Source organism: Myripristis murdjan, chromosome 19 (genome assembly GCF_902150065.1).
Source record: "Myripristis murdjan chromosome 19, fMyrMur1.1, whole genome shotgun sequence".
NCBI lineage: Eukaryota > Metazoa > Chordata > Actinopteri > Holocentriformes > Holocentridae > Myripristis > Myripristis murdjan.
Genome location: NC_043998.1, coordinates 3,916,178 through 3,940,928, shown reverse-complemented (window position 1 = coordinate 3,940,928; position 24,751 = coordinate 3,916,178). Strand labels below are relative to the sequence as shown.

Here is a 24,751-nt window from a genome sequence, read left to right as displayed (position 1 = left end):
CGATGTCTGCGTATCGCTCACACGCTGCCACTGCGCTGCGAGGTGGCCCTCGGTGTCACAGAGGTAGAGCATGTGTGATACATATAATTATGGGAGACAAATTCTCTGTCTCTCTCTCTCCTCTTTCTCGCAAATATGCCTAGAGATGATGAGATGGAGAGATAGTGACATTTTACTCTCTTTATATAGTCAAACAGGCAGACACAGGTGTGACAGATAGATATTGTAGATAATGTGAGATAATGAGCCTGTGAGCCTCTTCTCTTTATTCCAAATCCTCAAGATCTGTGAGTTATTGGTACCAGCTGTGCTTTTTCTCTCATTGTGTCTCAGTCTTTTCTCTCCTCTTTTTTGCCCTCCATCCCTCCTGTTCTCTCTTTTCTCCTCCGTCTCTCTCTCTCTCTCCCCTTCCCTCCGTCCCCCTTTCGCTAATTCTAATTACAGACAAGAAACGTCATCTTTTATTAATGACCCCGTTAATGAAACAGGGACTGCTTTTGTCAGGGACAAAAGTTTCCGCCAATTAATTCTCTGCAATTAAAGTCGAAGAAAAAGATTCTCCCTGAAGAGTGTTTTGCCCAGACTCCCCTGGCGCTGTGCTTTCTTTATCCATATGCTAAAAGCTTGAAATCCTTGTGGGGTTTTATGCCTTGCGGCTCCAATCTACGAGAAGGTATGCAGAGTAGAATAAAATAGATTACTATTCATTCTTTACTGGTATTATTATTTCCCCAGGCTAATCTCTTAGAGTAACTGTATAATCTCCCCTATGGTGAAGCTACTATAGACTTGTATTAAAGAGGAGTTTCTTTTTTCTCTTCATACATAAATTAAATATTTTATTCCAAATGTATTATGAAATCATTTTGTTATAAGGTTCCTCCATGGTGCACGTTTGCATGTTTGCTCCTCAGGCAAATCCACGAGATACAGCATTCTCTAGTCTGAAGCACAGGGCGAACTAAGGTCCTGTTCAGACTCGATTGGAACAAACGTCTCAGGCGATCCACAGGTGGAAGGCCAAGAAGCATCACCATGCACACCTGGCATCATCATGCATCATCGTGCATCTCCAAGGTTCACTTGTGATCAGATTTTAGATCTCGGACTCACATCCGTCAAAATTACTTCAGTATTCCAAAATCACTTCTCTACTCCATGCTGTCACTGAGCACGTTTACTTGCACACCTTATTCCTGTATTAACCGGAATATTCGCAATATTCCGGTTGCGCACGTGTCATGTAAACACGCACCGAACCCGATTAAGGTCATATTCCGGTTGGAAAGAATTCCGAATAAGCCCCCTGGAATATTCCGTTCCAACCGGAATATTGGGGCATGTAACCACCTTAGTCGGAAAACTCCCAAACCGGAATATTCAGTCACGACTGCGCATGCTCGACTCACAAGGAATTCTGTGGCGTTTTTGTTGCTATGGTTACCTGCAAGCGGGGAAAACGGCATGGCGAACAGCAGCAAGAGCCAGGAGACTGCAGTCCACCTTCAGCTAATGAAAGACTTAAATATCACGAAGGATATCGATGGGCGAAAACATAGAAATAGCGACAAAAGAAGAAGAAAAAAAGAAGAAGACGAGGAAGAAGACTTCTTCGTCTGTTTTTCCGGCAGACCAGATGCCGATACGCGTACTGCTGCCCCCCCCGGCTGAGTGTCGCATTACGTCAGAGAGTGGAATACGCCGAAACACGGGGGCATGCCAAGTAACATGTAAACGGAATATTCCAGTTGCCGCGGCGCAGTTACCTTAACTGGAATATTGAGCCGAACCGGAATATGGTGTGCATGTAAACGTACCTACTGTCTTCCCGGTATTCCCCATCCATTGTTATTATTGTTTGGATAACCTGATGAAGACGCCACCATCTCACCACAAAGCAAACCCTGCACTCAGATTTGTATTTCACCTCCAACTCTATCAACCCCTCAGTCCTTCCACAGAGTAACTGCACTGTCCTCTGATGGGGTCACGGACGCATTGGGATGCATTAACGCTCATGCCACAAATGCGGTGTGACCCGGGGCGTCCCTCACCACCTTCGAGGATGGTTCGGGTGCTCCGATCACAATGCGTCTCCTTTGAACCTGCTGCACACTTGGACTTTGCCCTTGCAATCGGATCAGCTGAGACGGAGGTTAAAACAAAGCGTGAACGGGGTCGTAGAGCAGTAGACAGATAACTCAATCCTTTTTTTCGACCCTATGACCCTCTTTACTCTTTACGCCATTAACACGCGTCTTGTATCCAGATTGAATCTAGATGTGATTTAGCAGGATTACATTCACACCTGGTGCTACTGAGTGTCTCCAGTGTCAGTGCTGAGATCCAATTATGATCCAATCACACTGTACTGCATGTGTCACATCCTCTGTGTGTGGTATTTTTTATTTTTTTAAGACAGCGACTGACCATATTGCCATTTGCTTTTGCCTACATATTTGTTTGTTGGTGGTGGACTAGAGATGCATCAGCGTTTACACCCTCTGTTCAGTGTGATCACACTGCCTCTGGAGATGTTTTGGGTGATGCGACCACAATCTGCCCTCAATGTGTCTTGGGTGCACTTACATGTGGATTTCTTTTGGTCAAGTGCTATACGATTAGGCAAGATGCATGTTAACACCAGGTCTATCAGGGGATCTGTGTCTTTTTCCTCTATGTTAATCACATCGCAGTAAGACAGTCTGCCTATTTATTTATTTATTTATTTTGAACATGTTGTATAAAAGGGCAACAGACAATGCAACAACAGGGCAACAGAAGAAAAGTGCAAAATAAATAAATTCAACGCTATTTCCTGGCTGGCCAGCACATGCTCAAAAGGGAGTAGGAAGAAGTTAAAAACTTATAGGATCCTACCCCTTGAGTTCCTACATATTACATATATATTGTATTATACCTAAGTAATTATCATCAAAGTTATATATTAATCTATGAAATATAGAAATATAGAATCTGTGTAATTAACATCAATATTGTATTACTAATATATCAGCATACAGAGAAATGTAAAGTCTTATTCAACGCTGCATTACCTGTAGTACCACTTACAATGCACTTATATTTAGTCATTTACACCCACAATCCCCATCACCCCCTATCAGTCAGTCAGCCAGTGACACCGACAGACAGTCAGTCAGTTACATTCTGGCAGTATATGGAATACAGCAAACTTGATGTGCATTGTTTTCAATCAGAAAAAAAAAAACTAGCTGTAAACTCCACCAGCACTGGCAGAAAGTGCCGCATGCTGTGCCTGCAGTTGGGGCATGTTCAGTTTTTTCCCAACTTTTGCCTTCTACCACACAGTGAAGCACAGAGACGTTGACGAGATGCTGACAAGTCTAACAAAGTGGATGCATGCACATATGTTTGTCTACCTGCTCTTCTCGCCTCCTGTTCCTCCTCCTCTGGAGTCGGGGGAGAAAAAAAAAAAAAAAATTGTAATGACAAATCCGTGATTGACTAGGCTGTTTGAATTCCATTCTGTTCATAGTTGGCAGTTTCTGCAAAAAAAAAAAAAAATAGAATTGATGAGGTATTGAGAAATGAGATAGAATATTGGTACTTAAGAACCGTGTTTGATTGTATCGGCGCACATTGAGTGGTCGAATCTCGTGTTTATCAAAATCGGGGTGGCTTTTATTGTGTGCCCCATTGTGGATGGCAGGCAGACGGTCACAGTCGAGCAGCCAGATAGTGAGACAGCAACAGAAAAGTGAACTCTTCAGCATTCACAGGCGGTTATGAAAGCGATATGATCCACAGATACACCAGTGATGCCCCAATTAGCTGGAGAGGAGCCAAGTGTTACATCTCTCTCTGTCTGCACTGAGTGGGGTGTTACTCACACACCTCTCTGAGGCAAACACTGTTCTTTGTAGGTGTATGTATGTGTGTGTATGTGTGTGTGCTCATATGCCATTTCTTATATGCGCTGTTCTTTCTCCCTCACTTTCACGCACACACACAAATGCATACACATACATACACACATGCATGCAGCACTGCCTCACCCTCCCTCTCCCTCCCAGCAGGCTCACGTCCCTCCATTAGTCCCAGCAGTATGCCTTAGTCATCTGAGCAGCAGCTCAATCACCTCACGTGGAGAGAGAAGAATGGACAGACCCACCGAGAGCCTAATTACCCCTAATTAAAAACTAAAAATGAAAATAGGAGAGAGAGTTACACTGCCAAGTTGGCTGGTCGCCGCTACATGCCTCTACTTTCTTTCTTTCTTTCTCTCTTTCTTTCTTTCTTTCTTTCTTCCTTTCTTTCTCTCTCTCTTTCTTTCTCTCTGATGTTTCTTTTTTCTTTCCTTTTTGCTCTCTCTCTCTCTTTCTTTCTTCTCTAACCTGGTGGTGGCTCTCCCATAGGACCACTGAGGGAGTTTAGTCCTGTGGAAAATAACAGAGAGGAGGAAGTGGGGAAAAAAACATATTGGGGAAAAACACAACAGCCCCCGACCCCCCCTCAAATAAATTAATAAATAAATGAATACACCGCACGTCTTGCTGGCAGCCATGTTCTAATGAATTATTAACATGGCTGTGATCCATGCAGGTGTGTGCGTACATTCGTGAATGCATCTGTGTGTGTGTGTGTGTGTGTGTGTGTGTGTGACTCCAGCATGGTGGTCCAGACAGAGTTTCTTGCTTGGATGAGCTCAACTGTGCCTGTGTGTGTTTTCAGGTGGATCGCCCCTTCTATTCATGTGGCCGTGTGCATTCAGGTGTGTTTCTGTTCCAAGGGCGAGCGGCCTGCTGCGGACTGTCTGGCAGCCTCATTATTTAGCAGGCTTAGCCCCCGATAAGCTTCCTTGTTTTGGGGCCAGCTCGAGGGGAAGCCTGGGCATGATAGTGTCCATGTCCTTGATTCATGGAGCCTGCTCTCCCTCGCCTTCCTCGTCCCTGTCCGCTATGTAGGAGTTAGATTACACAGCAGACTAATGGATGTCATTCTTAATGAATGACTGGGGCTGCCAATTGCACTGCTGCCACTGCCACTGCCACCACCAGCCCCCAGGCCTATCTCCTCTTGCTAATGATTAAATACCATGCACTTACTCCCTCCTTCCCTCCCCTCGTTCCCCTGTCGTTTTCCTCTACCACTCCCCTCTTCGAAATAGCTCGTTACCGTCCCAGATGAGAGGGAAAATTGGAAGTCTTTTTTTTTTTTTTTTTTTTTTTTTTCTTTTCCAACTGTTTTTTTGTGCAGACACAACCCAGCGCTGAGAAATGTGATGGCGTTCTCCGAGGTTTGACAAGGTGGATCTGGCTGCTGCATTGTGCTCATTGTGGATTGAGGTGGCGGAGGTAATGTGATTTCTGACTGAAGCGTGGCGGGTGGAGGTTGAAAATTTGATGTCTGCAGACCGTTGGGCATTTCTGAGCGTGTGTTTTAGTGTGTGTGTGTGTGTGAAGAGAAGGGGAAAGAAATAGATAGCATTTCTCATGTGTCAATTAGAAGTTTTTTTTATTATTATTTTTCTCCCACTCTTGCAATACAGAACAACAACGTCCGTGCTTGTGTGTGTGTTTGTGTCTGTTGGGTGTGTACGTGGCGGCCCATGTAAGCATGCTTTTTGTTTTGCCACAGATTATATGTCATTCCTTGACTGTATCACCCCCTGAGGCTCGTGTTGATGTGCTGGTATCTGATTTGGCACCCTCTGTACTACTTCATAACCCCCGCCCCCCACCGCCACCACCACCACTGCCCACCCCACCACCCCTTAAGGAAACAGAAATGGCACAGCCTCTCTATTCTGGCGATCCACCGCGCTCTCCTCCGGGGGCCTTGATTCGCCAGGATTCTGTCCATCACGGCGCCTGAATGAATGTCCAGAGATGCTGCGCTTCATCCCCACAGGCAGTGAGACCCATCTGGTGAGATGGGAGACAGCTATATCCGCCCTCTTTGAAATTCCTCCAGCATATTGCTGCCGAGTTGGGAAATTCCTCTTTTGTCGCTGCGGAATAGGAAGTTGTATTATTTTGATCTATGATTGCTTGATATCATTTGTTCCATCTGATATGATCGAGCGTGTCACTGCTGCTATCTTAAATCTCTGTTTGCAATATTCTTTTCTGCGGTATAATAGACAGTTTTCATTCCCTATCTCTGCACAGGGAAAACCTCTGCTCAGGTCTAATCCTGTTAATGCTAAAATCTGATTACTGGCTGTAGCCTATAGCACACAGACAAGGGCAAAGCGTGTGTGTGTGTGTGTGTGTGTGAAGTAATAGAGTAAAGAAAGCAAAGTGTGTGGATTTACACATAAATATATTCATATCTATATGTGTGTGTGTGTGTGTGTGTGTATGCACATGTATTTTTTTTTATAAAAAGTGACTCATGCTCTTACAAAATCTCTGCTGGCTGCTGGCATACAGTTGTCATATTTCAGTCATTTATTTTAGTTTGGCTGTGTGCTCTGAATGAACTTACAACCCCCGATGGCAGAGCCTAAGAGATAAATGTGCACACTGTGGAACGGACATGACAATAGACATCAGTCCACATCAATGAATAGAAATATATAGCTGGCGTGGCGAAGTCTTAGATGTTAAAGTGCGTGTTGTGGCGCAAACAGGAAGGGATGCAATGCTGAGGAAGCGGGACCACCAGGAATGGGCCACCTAGCTGTGCTGTAATGGCTGTGGTCATACCGTGACAAAAAAAAAAAAAAAAAAGGAAAATGCAAATTACCATGATTACCATACTGAACTTAAAAAAAAAAAAAAAAAAAAAAAAAAAAAAAGGAAAATGCAAATTACCATGATTACCATACTGAACTTGAAAAAAAAAAAAAAAAAAACAACAAGAAAGTCAATTTAGTCCTCTTTCAGTGGCAAAATTAAAACAAACAAACAAAAACAAAAAAAACAATGTGGCCAGTGTATTTTTATGTAATATTTTAACAAGGCCAATGCAAAGAGCAGGCTGCCACCAGAAATAGCTCGTATTATGTATTCCAAGAACCCATTAAAACAATTAGTCACAAAGTTGTTTTTTTTTTCACTGATCACCCCAATTCATCATGATGATGAACAGGGGCCTGGTCTTGAAACAAGTTTATGAAATGACAGGAAAGACTTTGCGCTCCCTTGTTTACGTCTGAAAAGAGCGGCAGCGCTGTTTGCAGGCGATGCTGCCTTCTCCGTCTGACTCAGAGGCAAAATATTTCCATGCTCGGCGTTTGTAACTTGTATTTTTCCACAAGCTTCTTGGCCGTCTGTGAGTTCGAAGCAGTAGGGGGAGTACCACTCGCCATCTTTGATGTTTCACTGCGGTGCCCTCTCGCATGCTTTTCGTGTTGGTAGGACGCTTTTTGTCAGTCTTTTTGATCAAATGCAGTAGCAGTTATATAAACACTAGAACTGCTAGGATTCTTCAAATGTGATACACACTTGGCAGTATTGGTTGCTGTGACATCCCTAGTATGAACATGCGACCAGGCGACTTCAGGGGCTGCCTGAGATGCTCCATAAAATTGATTGATGAACCCCTTGGAGCATTTTGAATGCATGCAAAGAACCGCAGTGTGAATTACAACTTTTACATAGCACCATATTTTACATACTATAGCAGCAGAAAACAGCCACACTTTGAATAGTGAACATCCTTAGTATGTCTTAAACCAAAAATATGCTTGCCAGTACATAGTTCATCTTATTCTGAGGCTCTTCAAACACTATAGTGAGACACTGACAGTGCATGGACTCAATTGGTGTAATGCTTACCAGCCTCCACTAGGTAACCTGAGCAAGCCATATTGACAGAACATCATATTATCATTTTTTGTTTCCTCAGTATTGAAATGAATTAAAATGATGCACAGACAAAGTTAATAACTAGATTCTTTGCATATGTCTGAAAGCAACACAAACAAACCACAAAACATGATGCTTATGACCTGTTTAGTTTGATTGTAACGACAGACTCTTCCGGGCATGTGGCGCGACTTGTAGCTGCAGGATTTAGCGCCAACGCCGGCGCAACTTTATTTTGGAAGCTGTCTTGAGTGCCTTTTCCTCCGATGGAAAAAAAAAAAAAAAAAATTGCAGCCTCTTGCAAGCTGAAAATGGTAGCAGTCAATATAGCAATTTCAATTTTTGTGTGCAGCTCTACCTTACCGTGCTGTCGAGTGGCCAATAGTCATCTCTCGGTGTGACTTGTATCTTTTTACCTCTGTCTCTGTCTAACAAAGGGAGATACTGTGTAATGCAGCTGAGCCATGCTGTATCACAGAGTGTGCTGCTATGTGTCTGTTTGTTGTTTTTTTTTTTTTTTTTTTTGCTCATCAGAGAGGGAGAGAGTGACAGAGAGCAAGAGAGACGAGAGAACCAGAGAGCGAATGATGAAACAACAGGGAGACATTGTATGGATTTGGAGACTTTGTTCCCTCATAAAAGGCAGATGAAAGAGTTAGGGTGACCTGGGTTCCCCTCAGCGCATGTGTGTGTGTGTGTGTGTGTGTGTGTGTGTGTTTGTGACTGGCTGATTGGGCTGCGTGTGGCTGCTCCGAGGGCTTTTATCCAGGTGGGAGGCGTTGAAGGGAAGAGGGATGTTGGAGAGTGTGTGTGTGTGTGCTGGCGATGTGGAGTCCCAGGGGAGGCGGGCGTGGATGGCAGGTGGGCAGGACAGTCGCATTGTGTGGGTAGACACTCCACTTATCCTTCTATTGAAACAGACACAAACACAGACGCTGCGGCCCCTCGCTGCCACTCTTCACATTGGACAACAAACGGCAGAGATTGTAAGCAAACTATTTAACTCCTCAAACTCAGATTTCCTTTGGATTTCCCCTCAAGAAGCTACGAGAAAACATCTTTTATCCCATATTATCACAATGTCAGTACATGATACAGTACATGTCCTGTATCTCCTGATTGCAGCATTTCATTGAAGCCGCATCAAACTTACACTGAGTGAAACATGCAAGCCCAAGATGCTATTGTTTTACGGCTGCCACGTTACATCAAATACAAAATACAGCGGTCCCTCGTTTATCGCAGGAGTTACGTTCTAAAAATAACCCGCAATAGGCGAAATCCGCGAAGTAGTTAGCTTTATTTTTTACAATTATCATAGATGTTTTAAGGCTGTAAAACCCCTCACTACACACTTTATACACTTTTCTCAGACAGGCATTAACATTTTCTCACTTTTCTCTCTTGTTTAAACTCTCAAAGTTCAAACCTTCGTAGAAAAATAAGTCCAGTATTATGGAATGAACGCATTCTGTACTGTACAGGAGACACGGCACGGAGGAGATTGACTGACAATGGTCTACAGTCCCTTAGCCAATCAGGACGCAGAACACAATGCGCTGTAAAAAAAAAAAAAAAAAGCATGCAAAATTGCACTAAAAAAAATCCGCGAAAGGTGAACCGCGTTGTAGCGAGGGACAACTGTATCGAAATGTCTTGTGCATGATTTTATTCGTGCTTCGTTGCAATTCAGCAGGAAATATTTACCTCATAAATAAATATTTAGCTCATATCTTCGGGAACCTTGGCGTCTGCTGGAATTTGAAATACGTTTCCGTGCGTCTGAACCGAGCTCAGCTGCACAGCATGGGACCAGCAGGACGGAACAGGTTAAAGTGTAAGTCGAAAAACAAGCAGGGAAAGGGAGTCGAGAGAGAGAGAGAGAGAGAGAGAGAGAGAGAGAGAGAGAGAGCAATTAAATATGAATGCCATTCAAGGCGAGGGTTCCATTCTGTTTGTAATTGTGAATATTTGATGAGGCAAAAGGCTGCTCACTTAGCGCATAACCATATGCTAACAATGGCATTATGAGTAGCCAGGCTTGTGAGAGGCATGACAGGGCCTCCCCCAGGCCCTGACCGCCAGCGATTCTGGTGTGGTAGCAGCACACACACACACACACACACACACACACACACATGCACACTGCTGTGATGTCAGTGGAGTTTAGCCCCGTGTAGGACAACACTTCAGCTCTGTAAGCCAAAACAACATCAGCTGCCATAATACTTGCTGCTGGGAGGGGACCCCTGTCTGCCCCGCTGCTCTCTGGAGGGGGCTCATAGCCGGCCCCTGCATCACTCACACACCTCGCCCCACCACCACCTGCTAGCTCCCGGGCCCGATGCCCTTCACTGTCCCCGTTTACTGTATCTCTCTCTTTTTCCTCCTATGCATCTTTTTTTTCCCTCTTCTCACTTAACTCTCTTTCCACTCATCTCCCTCGCCTCCGTCTTGCCGTTTCTACTTCTGTCACTCTCTCTGACTCATTTTGTCCTCTCTTACCGCGGTTTTATTTCATCACTCAGCCCTCTTTTCACTTCACACGTCTCCCTCGCTCGCTATCTTTCGCTCTCCTCTCCCAGTGGTATTATGTCTCCTCTCTTGCTGTCGTTCTCTCCCTCGCTTAACCCGCTTCTTGCTAATTACTCCCCCTTCTCTCTCTCTCTCTCTCTCTCTCTCTCTCGCTCTCTCTTTCCGTCTCTGTCTCCTCCCTGTGACTAAATGACAGCAGATGTCTGGTCTTTCGGTTCTCCTCCCCTGCAGCCCCTCACGGTTACAACGGCGACATTGTCTGACATTAAGCCGCTCGCACTTACAGGGGCCCCCGCGAGTTGAAAGTGTCACTTCATTTAAGGCAAGTCGTGTAAAGAGCTTGTTCCACTGCCTTTCCCTGCTATCTGCTCTTATGAGCCACTGCTGGCACCGAGAGAGAGAGAGAGAGAGAGAGCGGAGAGACGCCTCCAACTGCACATCAGTGGGAAAAAAAGAACAGAGAGGCTCCGTGATGGCCAGGGTGGTAAACAAAGAGTCATTAAGAGGCCGCCGGCGTGGTCATTTAGCAAAACTGCATCGGAGGTGCGAGCCGCGTACTGATTTTTTTTCCTGCGGATTATTGTTTTGCATTCAGAATGGCTTATTTCATGCTTCTCCGAGCGAGGTCTGTTTTAGCCCGGCCGGTGTGTTTCTGTAATGGCCGCGCATGAATATTACATGTATGCGGAGGACAAAAGGGATCAGAACTGCCAGAGAGGAGATGCAGTGTACTTTTGAGAAGGAGAGGAGAGGAAAGGAGGAGAGGAGAGGAGAGGAAAGGAGAGGAGAGGAGAGGAGAGTCATTGGGGCACGGTGCATGCCGCCTGAATGTTGATCAGGCCGGTTTGCTGGCTTACCTATGCATGCTCAGACGGGCCACCCTGCTGAGACTGAGGGAGCCTTGTTTATGGAGACGAGACCGAATCCTCCGATCAAACATGTATGAGGCAGCGGGGGATGCACACACACACACACACACACACACAAACGCACACGCATGCACACACAAACACGGACGACTCAGGAGATGCCACGGAGGCGCACATGAAGGCACATGCAAACACACACATGCATGCACAAGGGAGTCCATATTATTTACTTAGAGTACAGTACCTGCATTGTGGAGCCCCGGGGAGCTCGGGCGTGCGTAGGTGTGTACGTAATAACATCGCGCTCCACCTCTCTGCCTCGCGTGCACCAGTACACAAGGGCGCGCGCACGCACACACGCACACACACACTTACAAGCCAACAGAGAGACGGTGTGCATCTCGGCAGACGCTTACGCCGCGTATTCCCACCGCCGGTCCGTTTAGCATGAACTGTGGAGCTCCTCTCCTCCTCTCTCCTGATGGAGTTTTGCAGGATCCTGCCTAAGGAGACCGGCTGCTTTCACTTCTCATTTAAAGAAGAAAAATGTTCGGCACAAAAAAAAAAAAAAAGCACCCCTTCCAGCTTACTTCATCTCCAGACTGTGCAATTTTTTAATTTATTCTAATTCTTTCATCCCTCAGCAAATAATACATGCACAGCAGTTCTTATATATATATGTATATGTGTGCTTGTGCGTGTGAGTGAGTGAGTGTGTGTGTGTGTGTGTGTGTTTAGCCAGTGAGGCAGCCCAGTGATGACCCAGACTGCCGACAGAGTAGATTCCATATTTGTAACAGTCATCATCCATTTTAGAAGCATAAACGGGAAGAAAATGAAACTCATGCGTGTGTGATGATGATGTGAGGACACATGACAGCGAGGCTTGCACGGCGTGTGTGTGTGTGTGTGTGTGTGTGTGTGCGCGAGTGTGTGCATGGTTCGGGAGAAAATTCTGCAGCCATGTCACGAAAACAAGTTGTGTGTTTGATTGTGCGTCTGCTGGGAATCGCTGATTGAATGAATACATTAGGGATCAGTGATGGACCACGTCCAAAAATTCCCTTGCTGATTTTTTTTTTTTTTTTTTTTTTTCCAATTTAAATTACCTTGATCTTCTGTAATTTAAAAAGTTGCATCAAGCGAGACACTCAAACGGGGAAGCCCATGTAGGGACAAAAAAAATATGCTCAAGTTGACGAGTTAAAATGAGTAAAATTTCCGAGGCGGCACACAAGGTAAGCTATTCACACAGCACATTTCACAGAGGCCTCCTCGGGGTGTGCTGCTCTCCTCTGTGTGTGTGTGTGTGTGTGTGTGTGTGTGTGTGCACTTCCCCATCTGGGTGGCTTGTGCTGCTGCTTCATATTGCTTCTTCCTCTTATAAGACCCAATACTTAGTCATCTTTTTTTTTTTTTTGACCACAAGGGATAAAAATGGAAAATACGACCTTTAATTGTGCATCTCAGAGAATTTAAATAAAGTTGATATTGATACCTCAGTATCGATATTGTGGCAATATTGTGGGGGTGACTGTTGGTGCTCTCATAAGATATTTACACACTGCAAAAAGTCAAAATCTTACCAAGATTATTTGTCTTATTTCAAGTAAAACTGCCTTATTTCTAGTCAAAATATCTCATTACACTTAAAATAAGACATGATCAGCTCAGAAATTACTTGTCTTTAGACAATTTTGTGACACAAGTGATCAAGTAAAAATTTGCTTGTTCCATTGGCAAAATTTGTTTCTTGTTTCAAGCCGATTTTCACTTGTTTCAAGTAAATTTTCACTTGAAACAAGTGAAAATTGTCTAAAAACAAGTTTCTTCTGAGGTGATCATGTCTTATTTTAAGTGTAATGAGATATTTTGACTAGAAATAAGACATTTTGACTTGAAATAAGACAAATAATCTTGGTAAGATTTTGACTTTTTGCAGTGCACACAGATGATTTTTGATCACACGTTATGTGGATATGATGACCAAGCAGGTGAAATCAAACAATGCAACAGCTTGAACAGTCCAGTAAGTTCATTAAATTGTGTCCCTTCACCATAATGCAATCACTTTCCAAAATCTGTGTATTATAATACGTGTGATGATTGGTTCAAAGGAGGATGTGCACTGTTGGTTAAGTTGCTTGTGTTTGTGTGTGTGTGCATGAAGGCCTGACTGCCTTATCCCTCCCTCCATCGACAGGGCAGGGACTTGACCGGCTCACCTCGTCTCGTTGCTCCTTGTTATCAAGGTGTGACGGAGCGATAACACCGCCTGTCACACACCGCATGCAGCAGCAACCAGCGCCGACTCCACGGTCCCTGCTGTGTGTGGAGGGTTCGTGTGTGTGTGCGCGTCAGGTGTACTTTCAGGTAGTTTTGACTGGTTTCATCCGAGCACCCTTGTGTGCACAGTGGCACCCAGGTGTCAAAAGCAGCGGCTGCCTCCCCCGCTTTTCCCCTTTTCCATCACCTGTACGTCTTTCTTCTACCTTCAAACCCCTCAATCTCCCTCCGTTCATCTCATAAACCCAGAAAGAGTGTCATTCTGTACAACAGTAAAAACGTACCACATGTTCCAGTGTTAGATCTTGTGTGTGTGTGTGTGTGTGTGTGTGCATGTGTGTATGTTGGAGGGCAGACCTCCTCGCAAACCTGCATTCCTTCAGGCTGGTAATTAAAGACAAGCCATTCCCTTATCAGGGGGTTTCTCACTGCCATAAATTAATAGCAGCCAAATTTTGTCCGCACCCACCCAAATCACATCTCATCTGCATCCCAGCAGCAGCACGGTGTGTGTGTGTGTGTGTGTGTGTGTCATGGAGAGAGAGAGAGAGAGAGAGAGAGAGAGTCTGACACTTGGCGGTGTGTGAAATTTAATTAAACATGCCTGAGCAGTACACACATACACACACACACCTACACACACACACACACACACACACACACACATATGCACCGACTTATGTCGGAGCGCTCATGCACACATTACATCCACACAATAGACGTTGCTTTTTCACACTTAGGCCAACACATTCATTTTGCCAACACACTTCAAGCAATATCAACAACTTGCAAAAAAAAAAAAAAAAAAAAAAAAAAAAATCAGATTTTCACAATGATAATATGGGCTATATGATTGTTTTAGCACAGCAGGAGTAAAAAAAAAAAAAGGGGGGATTTTCATAGAGGCTGCAATAAAGATGACTAATAATAGCGGTGCTGAGAATGTGTTACACTACGACTCCTCATAGTAACATCCCATCCTCTGTGCTGGGAAAGCAGGTGTGCCGTGTCATGGCTGCGGGACTCGGTGCATTTAGGCGATGATGAGCCTGATATCGGTGACCTACTTCGACGTGAGGGAGCAGAAGAATACAGTAAACAGTCGCCGTGGTGGATGCGAGCGTTGGTTTCTGCATCTAAACCAAACATCCACTCCCGCTGTTGTTCTTCTTCTGTACGAATGTCTCGCCTAGGTAATTTTTATTTATTTATTTATTTATTTATTTGACGCCGATGTTGACTTCTCCGTTTGACGACTTGAACTTCTGCACGACAGGATCAATACGGCGCTATGGACCCCCCCTCACCACACGCACACCGCACCCGCCCGCCCCCCTGCAGAGGCTCTCGCTCTTCCCTATCACCTCGCAGTCTTCTCGCGGGCTCAGATGTGAGCGGCGCCTCTACCCGCCGGGGTGCACTGCAGCGCCGAGCGAGAGGAAGACAGAGGAAGAGTTCACCTCGGGTTCTCTCTCTTTGTGAGTTCTTCAAAGCCAGCCGGAGAGGCAGAGAGTGTGTCGGGACGATAGCAGGGCTTAACCTGCGCGCAACTTCAGTTGTTTTCCTCGCTGCCCGTGCATGAGGAGCCCGTTTGAAGAGCTTACTCACCGGCGATTGAACCGGCAACCTTTCCTTCGCCAGTGCACCCTCCAACTCGCCTTTTTTTTTTCCAGCTGACCCACTTCTATTTCTGTCCCGCACGTAATCTTAATCTCTGCACTCCTTCATTGTCTACTACTACTTTTTCCTATTCTCATGCATGCGTGTCTTTCTTTTTCACATCCTCACCTTCCTTACATTATTTCTTCTCATTCCGGACGCGACGGCCGTCCGCTGTTATGGAAGTCTCTTGTGCCGCAGACGTCGTGAGAGAAATAAGTCGGAGAAGGAAGAAATGTTCTTTTTGAATTTCAAGCTCTGCAGGCTTTACTTAGCCCCGTGGCTCCCTTGGGTCATGCCTCTGGCATTTTCGCCAGCCACCCACTCTTTTGTCCACAGCTTCAAGTCAGGGAGCCAGTTCAATTTGACCGACTCACTCGCAGGCCATAATCCAAGCCCACTGCCGGTGGGGGGATTCCAGATTAGGGCGCTTTCTGGACCTGCAATTTCCTCCGGCTTTCTTGCTTAAAATTCCCCCCTCACAGTCACTTCTCACACTCATGGCCACAAATGGCAGGGCAGACTTGAGGTGGCTTATGTAACAGTCCATTAAGGTTGCCGCCGAAATGCTCTGTGTTGCCTGAGAGGCTGCAGAGAGACACCTCGAGATAAGTAATGTCAGAAACAGACAGTGATACGGATGGGCCTCTTACATCTTTTATGGAACATTAGACTGAGTGACGAGATGACCTAATTTGAATTGATTTGGAGTGTGTGTGTGTGTGTGTGTGTGTGTGTGTGCGTGCAGGAGAGCACATACGGAGGCACAGGCACCGAGAGGCACACACACACACTCGCTTCCACACATACACGAACACAACGGAGTGAGAGAGATGCACACCCACACACACACCCACACACACACACACACACACACACACACACACACTCATGCTCAATCACAGCCAATCTAGGTCTCCCTGCTCTCACACTACCCCAGCTGTAGCAGCACGTCTCTGGCTAAATCTTAGATGTTTTCAGCTGAATAAGCTCCGGCTTGATTACACTGCTTTCTTCTCCCTCTCATCCTCACCCCCCCCCCCCCCCCCCACCCACCCACCACCCCACCCCCACTCCATATGTATTAATGAGAGTGTTCCATCTTGCTGAAATCTCCCTCTGTATTGTTGTTGTTCTGCAGTTCACGGTCCAGTGGGCTACTGGCCCGCAGACATAATTGTTTTAATTTGCTAACTGTACACTCACTCAATTAGGACGAAAGCAGCCTCCCGCTTTATTTCTCTGCCCAGTGCGGCATGGGAAAGCAGACGTCCGCGAGAGGCAGCACTTATTCTGGCGTGCAAACACAAATGCGAGCGCAAACACACACAAAGAACTGGAGGATTGTACTTTGCAGTTTTTTTTTACTTTGTGTGTGTGTATATGTGTGTGTGTGTGTGTGTGTGTGGTGCGCAGGATGACATGCTGTGTTCATCTCTAATCCTCTCTTCTTTCTTTTCATGGGTATTTTCTGCTTTCGCTCTTTGTCAAGGTTTCTCTGTAAACATTCTGTTTAATTAGAGCGGGTTGGTGCTGGCCTTTGGCACTGGACTGCCTATTACTGCATCATGCTGCAGGGGTATGAGAGTGTGTGTGTGTGAGTGTGAGTGTGTGTGCGGTACATTTTTTTTTTGGCTCCCTCATTTTGTCTTCACTTTCTCTTTATTTCAGGTAACGCATATATGGATGAGTTCTGCCTGTGCCGCTCGCACAAGCAAAAACACCCAAACACGTGTACACCTCACCTCCTCGTTTTCTCAGAGTTTTACTCCGAAGTCGCCGGATCCAGATCGATACCGCTGTCCACTTTTCAAACTTCTGAGAGCTGTTCTTGCAGGTTTCCAAATGACTGCCGCCTCCTCCCCCCTCGCCACATTCCCCGTGCTTTTTAAATCGTCGGCGAGATAATTGGGAGTGATGCACGACGGCTGCATTCAACGAACACATTTTCGGCGAATGCTCCCTCCAGGGTTGCAGTTTGCTTTTGTGCTGAATTAATATTTCACTTAAGCGCTTAACACTTCCAGTTTTTAGCGTTCGCACTCCCGCACGAGCTCGTGAACAGCTAACTGCTGTAATTGGCTGCCCTGGGATAGAGAAATGACCTTCTTGTTCCCGTCAGAGCAGCCGAGTCTCTCCCTGTTTTCCACTGTGGGCTGAAAACTCCCCCCGCTGAACCATATCCCCTCCCTCGATTTGTTCCACCTTTCTTCATAGCTCATATCTCCCCCCTGCCTGATCACAGTCATGGAGTGTTTCCAAGGTGTTATGGCTATTACCTTTATTCTTCCAATTATTGGTTAATTTTGATTGTAGTGATTATCGTGGGAACTCAATGATATTGTTTTTTAATGATTTTTTTTTTTTTTTTTTTTTTTAGCTGAATGTCTACAATGAATATGCAAACAGGTGGCTCACAATTGTTTTTTTTTTGTTTTTTTTTGTTTTTTTTCCAAATGTTATTTTATTTATGTATAGGGGTGCAGGGGTGTGAATCTTTGGTTTAACAGAGATTAAATTCACTTAATGATTCACTAGTTGGGAATTTGATGTAAGAAAATCAAAATCAAAATTCAGAATGACGTAACATTACTTCAGATTTACTTCAACATTATTTATTATAAAAAGACAAAAAAAAAGTGAGCAGTTCATGCATTTTTTTTTCTTTTTAGCAGATTGATGCAGTTGAATTGGCAGAATTTTGGCAGAATTTCCATACAGCGTTGCATCGTTGCACCCCTAAAATGTATGGAGACCCTGATGATATTATTACAAGTCATGACAAGGGTCCCGAAGTTTGTTCATGAATTCGAACCGAAGCATGGGAGTAAATCTTGTCCCAAAATAAAGCCTTGCTTTACCGAAGTGTGTTTTTGATCCCGCCTTAGTCCAACAGTTTTTCTCCTTTTCTCCCAATTACCTCTTCTTCCTCACTTGCCTTCACCCCTCCACGCCTCCCTCTCTACTGTCTGCTCTTTCTCTGTATACCGGGATAAATTGCCCTTGAATTAGTTGATAATTGAGAAACGCTGGTGTCCCGGGTGACAGTGAGGTAGATGCAGTAATAGCCCTTGGAAGTCTTGCAGTGAAAATAAAGGGAGATTACGCAGAGCACTGTCAGTCAAACTGGATAGGAGGTGTAAATTTGTGTATGTGTGTTGCCCACCTTTTCTCACACACACACACACACACACACACACACACACACACACACATGCATACACACAGTGGTGTACAAACATGCTTCCATTGTGCATGCACTCATGAATATACACACAAGTTCTGAATCCCACATGGCATTTTGACTCAAATTTGTGTTGACTCTTAAGCCGCTCCCCTCCACACATACGCACACACACACACACACGCATACACACACGATAACCCTACCCAAGCTGTGCACATATAAACAGATGTTCACTTGAAATGCATAATTTCCACTATCTCCAAAAAAGTACTTGTGAATGCTCTACAGTAGGTGTTCAAACATGAATAATTGATGGAACATTTATGGATATGAGGCTGCAGAAGTTCCTGAGATTCATGCAGATGTTCATTTGTGTGCATATGATTATACTTTGTCTTTCTTCCCTCCTTTAGTCAAGCGGGCACACGTGCGTGCACTCTGGCTCGCACAGATGCGCACGCACGCACTCACACAAACACACACACACACACACACACACACACACACACACACACACAAAGCATCGTCGGTGCCAGGAGTCATATGGAGATATGGAGGTGTGTCAGCAGAGGAGTAACAATTGAAGCCCTTGAGATACAACCAACTTCGCTCACTCCATTTCTTTGGCACTTTGTTCACATCTTCCATTGTGGTTTGTCCACATATATAAAACCACATGGGCACTTCAAAAGGATTTCATACGAGGAGAGAAACCCAGCCGTGTACAGCAACACTGCGAGCACCTTTTCTAATCCCAATTCAGACCGCTACAGGCGATCTTGACTCAGACATAAACCCAGTGCTCAGCGTCAGTTTGCCCCAGAAATAAACTTTTGATACGGACCGATCGTTCGCCGGGCTCTCCTGACCCCTCACGTCCAAGTAACATCAGCAACGGGAGCCGACGGAGCGAAAGCGGCAGCATATGCAGACCTCCTTTGGCTTCTTTGTTTTCTTGCTTCCTAAAACGCCTGGTGGCTTTGTAAACAGCCACAAACTGAGCAAATACAGAGTTTTTTTTGTGCGAACGCAGACTCTCTTTTTGTGGGGAGCTAGTTGGATGTGGCAGACATAAGTAGCCTTAATAAAAACGGGAATGATGGGATCAATAAAGCTGGATTGCCACCATGGGGGAAATTGGCAGAGTGCTTCATTGGCGTGGGTTTTAACGGGGAAACTTCAGCTAAGTAGAGGCCCGCTTAACTGTCCAAGCTGTTCCAATATACTGCCTGATAGACTGGCCCTTCAGATGTGACCACAGATGACACCGCTGAGATGAATACTGAAATCGTGCTTTGTCCAATGCGGCAAAAAGGGCGAATCATTTGCAAGACGGAGGCCATTCATAGCATTTAACTTTATGTTGTGGGCGCCTCTCTTAACAGGATTGTTTCCTTATTATCTGCATGGCCGGCCCTAATGCAATGTAATCACTCTGGCTGACAGTGAAAATTACAAACAGTATCACATGTATTATGCATAAGGAACAGGGAAAAATTGGATTTTTTTTTTTTTTTTTTTTTTTCTACCTGGAATGTGTTTGTTCATTTTGCATTTGGAAGAAGAGCGAGATGTACTGAAGATATTGACAGTCTTTTTTTTTTTTTTTTGTGCCTGACGAGCAAAACATGCCCCAAAGTAGTTAAGTGAAAGCGGTGCAGCTGTGCATGTAATTTTTTTTTTTTGGAATATGAAAGAATGTCAGGTCATGTGTAAGAATTCGGGTTTTGACACGTTAACGTCCGATTAAAGCCGCTGGATTAAACGGGTGTTAATGTGTCAGATGCGGTTGGATCCGACTCAAGCCGGTGAGATTGGATGGGAGCGGCGAGAATCTGATGCCATTTGTCGGTGCGGCTGAACAGAGATAACATTTCTGGAACACGGCTCACTTCTCGCCCTTTTCAATAGCTGAAAATTGAAAAAGCCTTATTTAGAGCCGCCTGTAGTTTCTGATATTAAATGTGCTTTTCTCCGACCTCGCGCTGATGTTCTCCTCCCTCTTCTCTCGCTCGTCTCTTTTTCTCTCATCTCCATCGCTCGCCCCTTAGCCCTCATTTCCCTGCTTTATTTGCCTCACCCATCTCTCGCGGCGTTCCCTTCCCTGTCTTTCTCTCGCTCTCTCCAGTTTTCACTTGTTGTGATGACTGGCTCTTACCTCATGGGTAATGATAGTTGTGGTATAGGGGGTGGGCTTGTTCTCTGCTCCTTCAGTTTACAGTGCATGAGTCCTGAATGCTGAAAAGATGAAAGAACCTTTTTTTTTTCTTCCTTTTGTATGCTCTTCAGCTCATCATTTTCCAACTCTCTCCACCCTCTCGACCTTCCCTGCTTCTTTCTCATCTTCAATTATCCTCCTTGAAGTTTTTTTTTTCTTTTCTTTTCTTTTTTTACTCCCTTTCTTTGGCCCCTCCCTCTCCTTTTCCCCTTCAGCTAATGGAACCATAATGGAATCATAATTCTAGAGAGTTCGGCTGTTTAGTAAATGATGACGCATGTTCCAGTCAATCAAAAGGGATTTGACAGTCCCGTGTTGCCTGCTTAACATCCCAGCATGGGCAATTTTCTGCATTGTACCCCATGTTTTTTTTTTTTTTTTTTTTTTTTTTTAAAAAGGCAATAACTACACGTACAGCATAGAGATTACATATTCCTCAGGGTTGAAAAAAAAAATGCATAATTTGTCTTATATAATTAGAAATTGTGTTAAAACGACAAGTTAGGGTGAAAATGAGTTGTGTTTTGTGTACAGTCATAATACAGCATGCTGGAGATTGTTTGGGAGGAGGGTGCGGGAAAAAAAAATTACATGGGGCAACGTGGCTGGGCTGGTAATCGGAGGGTTCCTGGTTCAAATCCTCCTCCAGAGACATGTCAACGTGTCCTTGAGCAAGACACTCTACCCGCTGCTGATGGGCCAGTGTGTAAAAGTGTGTGTGAATGTGACGCAGACATTGTAAAGCACTTTGAGTGCTTGGTAAACCAGAAAAGCCCCATAGAAATGCAGTGAGTTTACCATTTAACATATTGTACTTGCACAAGCCTGATTGATTGTGGGTACTCATTATAAACAAGATTTAAAAAAAAAAAAAAAAAAAAAAAAATGGAATTGCTTGCTTGTTTGTCCATTTCCAGCTTTGGCTATTCTAATCTTATCTTTCTCTCTCTCTCTTTTTCCCCCCTTCGGTGGCGTTCACTCTGAATGGTTGCAAATAAAGGTAAGAACCCTTATTTATTATGCATGCATTCTGTGTATTGTGACGCTCGAGCAGAAAGTTACAAGCGGCTTTGGGGACTTTTCAATACTAAGACTCTTTGGATAATTACTTTAAGAAAGCAATTAGCAAAACTCTCAAATTGGTAAGTAAGTAAACAAGCTTGTGGCATATATCAAATGAAATGAGGCAGTACTTACAGAATGTAGTAAACATCGACAGACACCCGTGGTTCCTGCACTGTATTTGTTGCTCCACGCTCATGCTGGGTTGCTTGGAGCAATTGAGAAAATTATATGGCTCAAGGACTTGAGATTTCTGTTTTTTTTTTTTTTTTTTTTTTAGTTTTTTTTTTTCCTCAAGCTGCAATTGCAGTATACAAGGAGGTGAATAAAGCGTCCTGCTTTTTTCAGCAGTCCCTTTGACATGCTCTACCAAACATGTGGATATACCGGAGTTTGACAGTGAATGGCCCACAGCGTCAGTCCCCTTCAAAGCGTGGACCTTTCATTTATAATCTCAGCCACTTGTTGATTCATCTTTGTTGTGAAGCACACGTTCTGGTTTGGAGGTAGACTGTGGCGCCCCTGTTAGCAAGAGGACGCCTGCCTGTTTTTTTTTTTTTTTTGTCTGCTGACAATTTTTTCCACCCATCAGTCCAACTATTGATTGCAGAGTATATGTGGATTGCACTGAGAGCACCATATCGAAGCCTGTGCACAAAATCCAAGCGGAAGCATGTATTACTATGCGCTCTTGTATTTTTTTTTTTTTTTTGTTTGTTGTTGGGAACTGTATACATCCTTTTAGAGGTCTGCATCAATTGTGGTGAAAAAAAAGAGAAAGAAACCAAGCATTTTGTTTGAGAAGAGTCTGCCTCTAAATCCTGTGTTTTTCTTTGGAGCGCTCCCTTTCATGATGTGATGCCACTTTGATGAAAGAAGACCTCACGCTGACTTTGGCTAACCCGCGGCAATTACGAAACAGAGAAGCCAGCTACTTCAGATCCTTCTCTGGTGAACGTAATAAGAGCAGTGGTGCCGCTGCCAATCTCAGTGCCAACATTAACACTCTAATGTGTCACTCCCTTTCGAGCTTATCTGCATAATACAGTATACAACCCGCAGAGCACAGTCCATATAAGACTGCTCCTTCTCTTCTCTTTTCTCCTCTCCTCTTCTCTTCTCTTCTCTTCTCTTCTCTCCTCTCACCCCCCTCCTCTCTGGACTTGCATGATGCACATCATCCACCGAGTGTGAGGAGGTCACCGGGGATGTTGCCGTGTAGTGATGCAACATGTCGATGGGCTTCCCTCAGCTGCTGTTTACCGTTGCATGATGTCAGCGCCTAACCTTGGGTGTCTGCTTTGCTCTAAGAGGCGGACTTGAAAGGCAGTTTTATTTCTTTTGAAAACCTGACCCGTAGCAAGATAAACCCGCTTCTCTTCTTCAGCTGAATTGCCAACTATTTGCTCCTCGGAAAGCCATTGAAGGAAACCACTCAATGGGACACACACCGATTTATCTGACCACGTCTGGAGGATCTTTTCATGGCTTTGGCACAGGTTTCCACTGATGCAGGAAACTGGGTCGAGCAGAGACGGGCTAAGGGGGGGGGGGAAATAAACGAGAAAAAAAAAAAAAAAGAGCCAGCAAAACAACAACAACTAAAAAGAGAGAAACTTTTCAACAAGCAGTATAGCTTTAGCACTTCTGGAGAAAGCACAACTTTCGGATGACTTTCTATCCCTGCTTATTTTTTATTGTCTCCAGTTGGGTCCAGTTCTCGCCAGGCAAATATGTGCAGAACAGCTAGTTACTGTAGCCGCTGCCAGCTCTGATAGGCCATGACATGAAGCCTTGCCCAGGCGCTGGCTCCATAATCCTTCACTCTGTTGCCTTCCTTATGCTGTTATGAGTGGAAATGAAAGTTACAGGCCTGGGGTTGATCACAGCACACGGAGGCTAGCGCATACCCGTGAGTCAGTACAGGCTGGGCTTTAATAAAGCCTTGCAAACGAGGCAAGTGGGCGGCCAGGCTTTGAGGATAAGCCCCCCATCCAGGCAAGGAGGATCTGTCGCCGCACTGCCGGAGACAATAAGTCACTCTGGCACAATAAGAGAAGGGTCTCCAAGCTTTCGAGACGTTCCATATGGGGTGAATAGCATCCCTAATGACCATCCCTCTGCTTATTACCGCTGTGATTACGAGCCATTTGTTTGCTTTATCATGGCCCTAAACCTCAGGGGGATTAACGAGTGTTGGGATGTAAAACCGTCTCGCCCAAGGCTGAGAAGGTCACAGGCATTGTTTAATGTGGCACACAGGGAGAGGCTGTTTTTTTTTTTTTTTTTTTTTTTTTTTTTGGGTTGTTTTTTCTTTTTTTCTTTTTTAAACCTTTCTCTGTGCTGTCTGCGTGGCCTACTCATCACAGCCTCCACTCCTGTCAGAATTATTCATGGCTTCTCCCGAGGTGACAGTGTAAATCGGTTTGTGTAAAACCGGCAGAAGAGGAAACACGGATGACTGTAGTTTGCTCAAATGGATGTCGATGCTTTCGTGATGATAATGGGGTGTAACCACAGTGGTTTTTATTGATAGCGAAAATGATGTGCAGGGCGACGAGGAGGAGGAGGAGGACGATGAAGATGATGGCCCAGACAAATGCTTTAGCTGGTGCCTGATGATGTCGGATATTGTGACTTTGTGTGCCGTTGTATGTAAATCAGTACCCCCCCCCACACACACCTCTTGAACCGCCACCTGAACTCATGGAACCATAGAATGACTGAGTGAGACAGGTCTTCAGTATTAAGTCATGTTTTCTGAAAGGTGTTGGAAATTTTTTTTTTTAATATATTTTTATCATTTGCAGTTTTTGCACTTAAGCACTTATTTTTGCAATCAGTGCGCAATTCATGTAAATAAAATAATCTAGATTAAATAATAAAATAATCTAGAATGAGATGCAATAAATCTGTTTTTTTCAATGTTGGTTTGACATTGGGTTGACATTGTGGGGCAGATAATACTGAATATTGTAATATGTCTTAATGTATTAAAGTTTGACCAAGCCTTGACTTAAACAGTCTCATGAATGGCAGAAGTGATTGTATTGTTTAGGGTAAACTGCGGTGCTAGCTCTCATTATACCACCATCAGGAATGGCATTGTTATTGTGTCTGACTGCATCAGTTTGCCATT

General features: G+C 44.6%; 1 protein-coding gene across 5 annotated transcripts in view; it reads left to right on the top strand.

The window, feature by feature from the left end:
• The window catches only part of sdk2b (sidekick cell adhesion molecule 2b), a 294,802-nt gene that overhangs the window by 60,964 nt on the left and 209,087 nt on the right, over nucleotides 1-24,751 (top strand). The window contains exon 1 of one of the 5 annotated variants that reach the window (XM_030077789.1): nucleotides 5,279-5,336. The exons of the other annotated variants lie outside the window; for them this stretch is intronic. The gene's annotated coding sequence lies outside the window, so the exon portion shown is untranslated. Of the gene's footprint in view, nucleotides 1-5,278; nucleotides 5,337-24,751 lie in introns of those variants that run through there. 5 annotated transcript variants of the gene reach the window in all.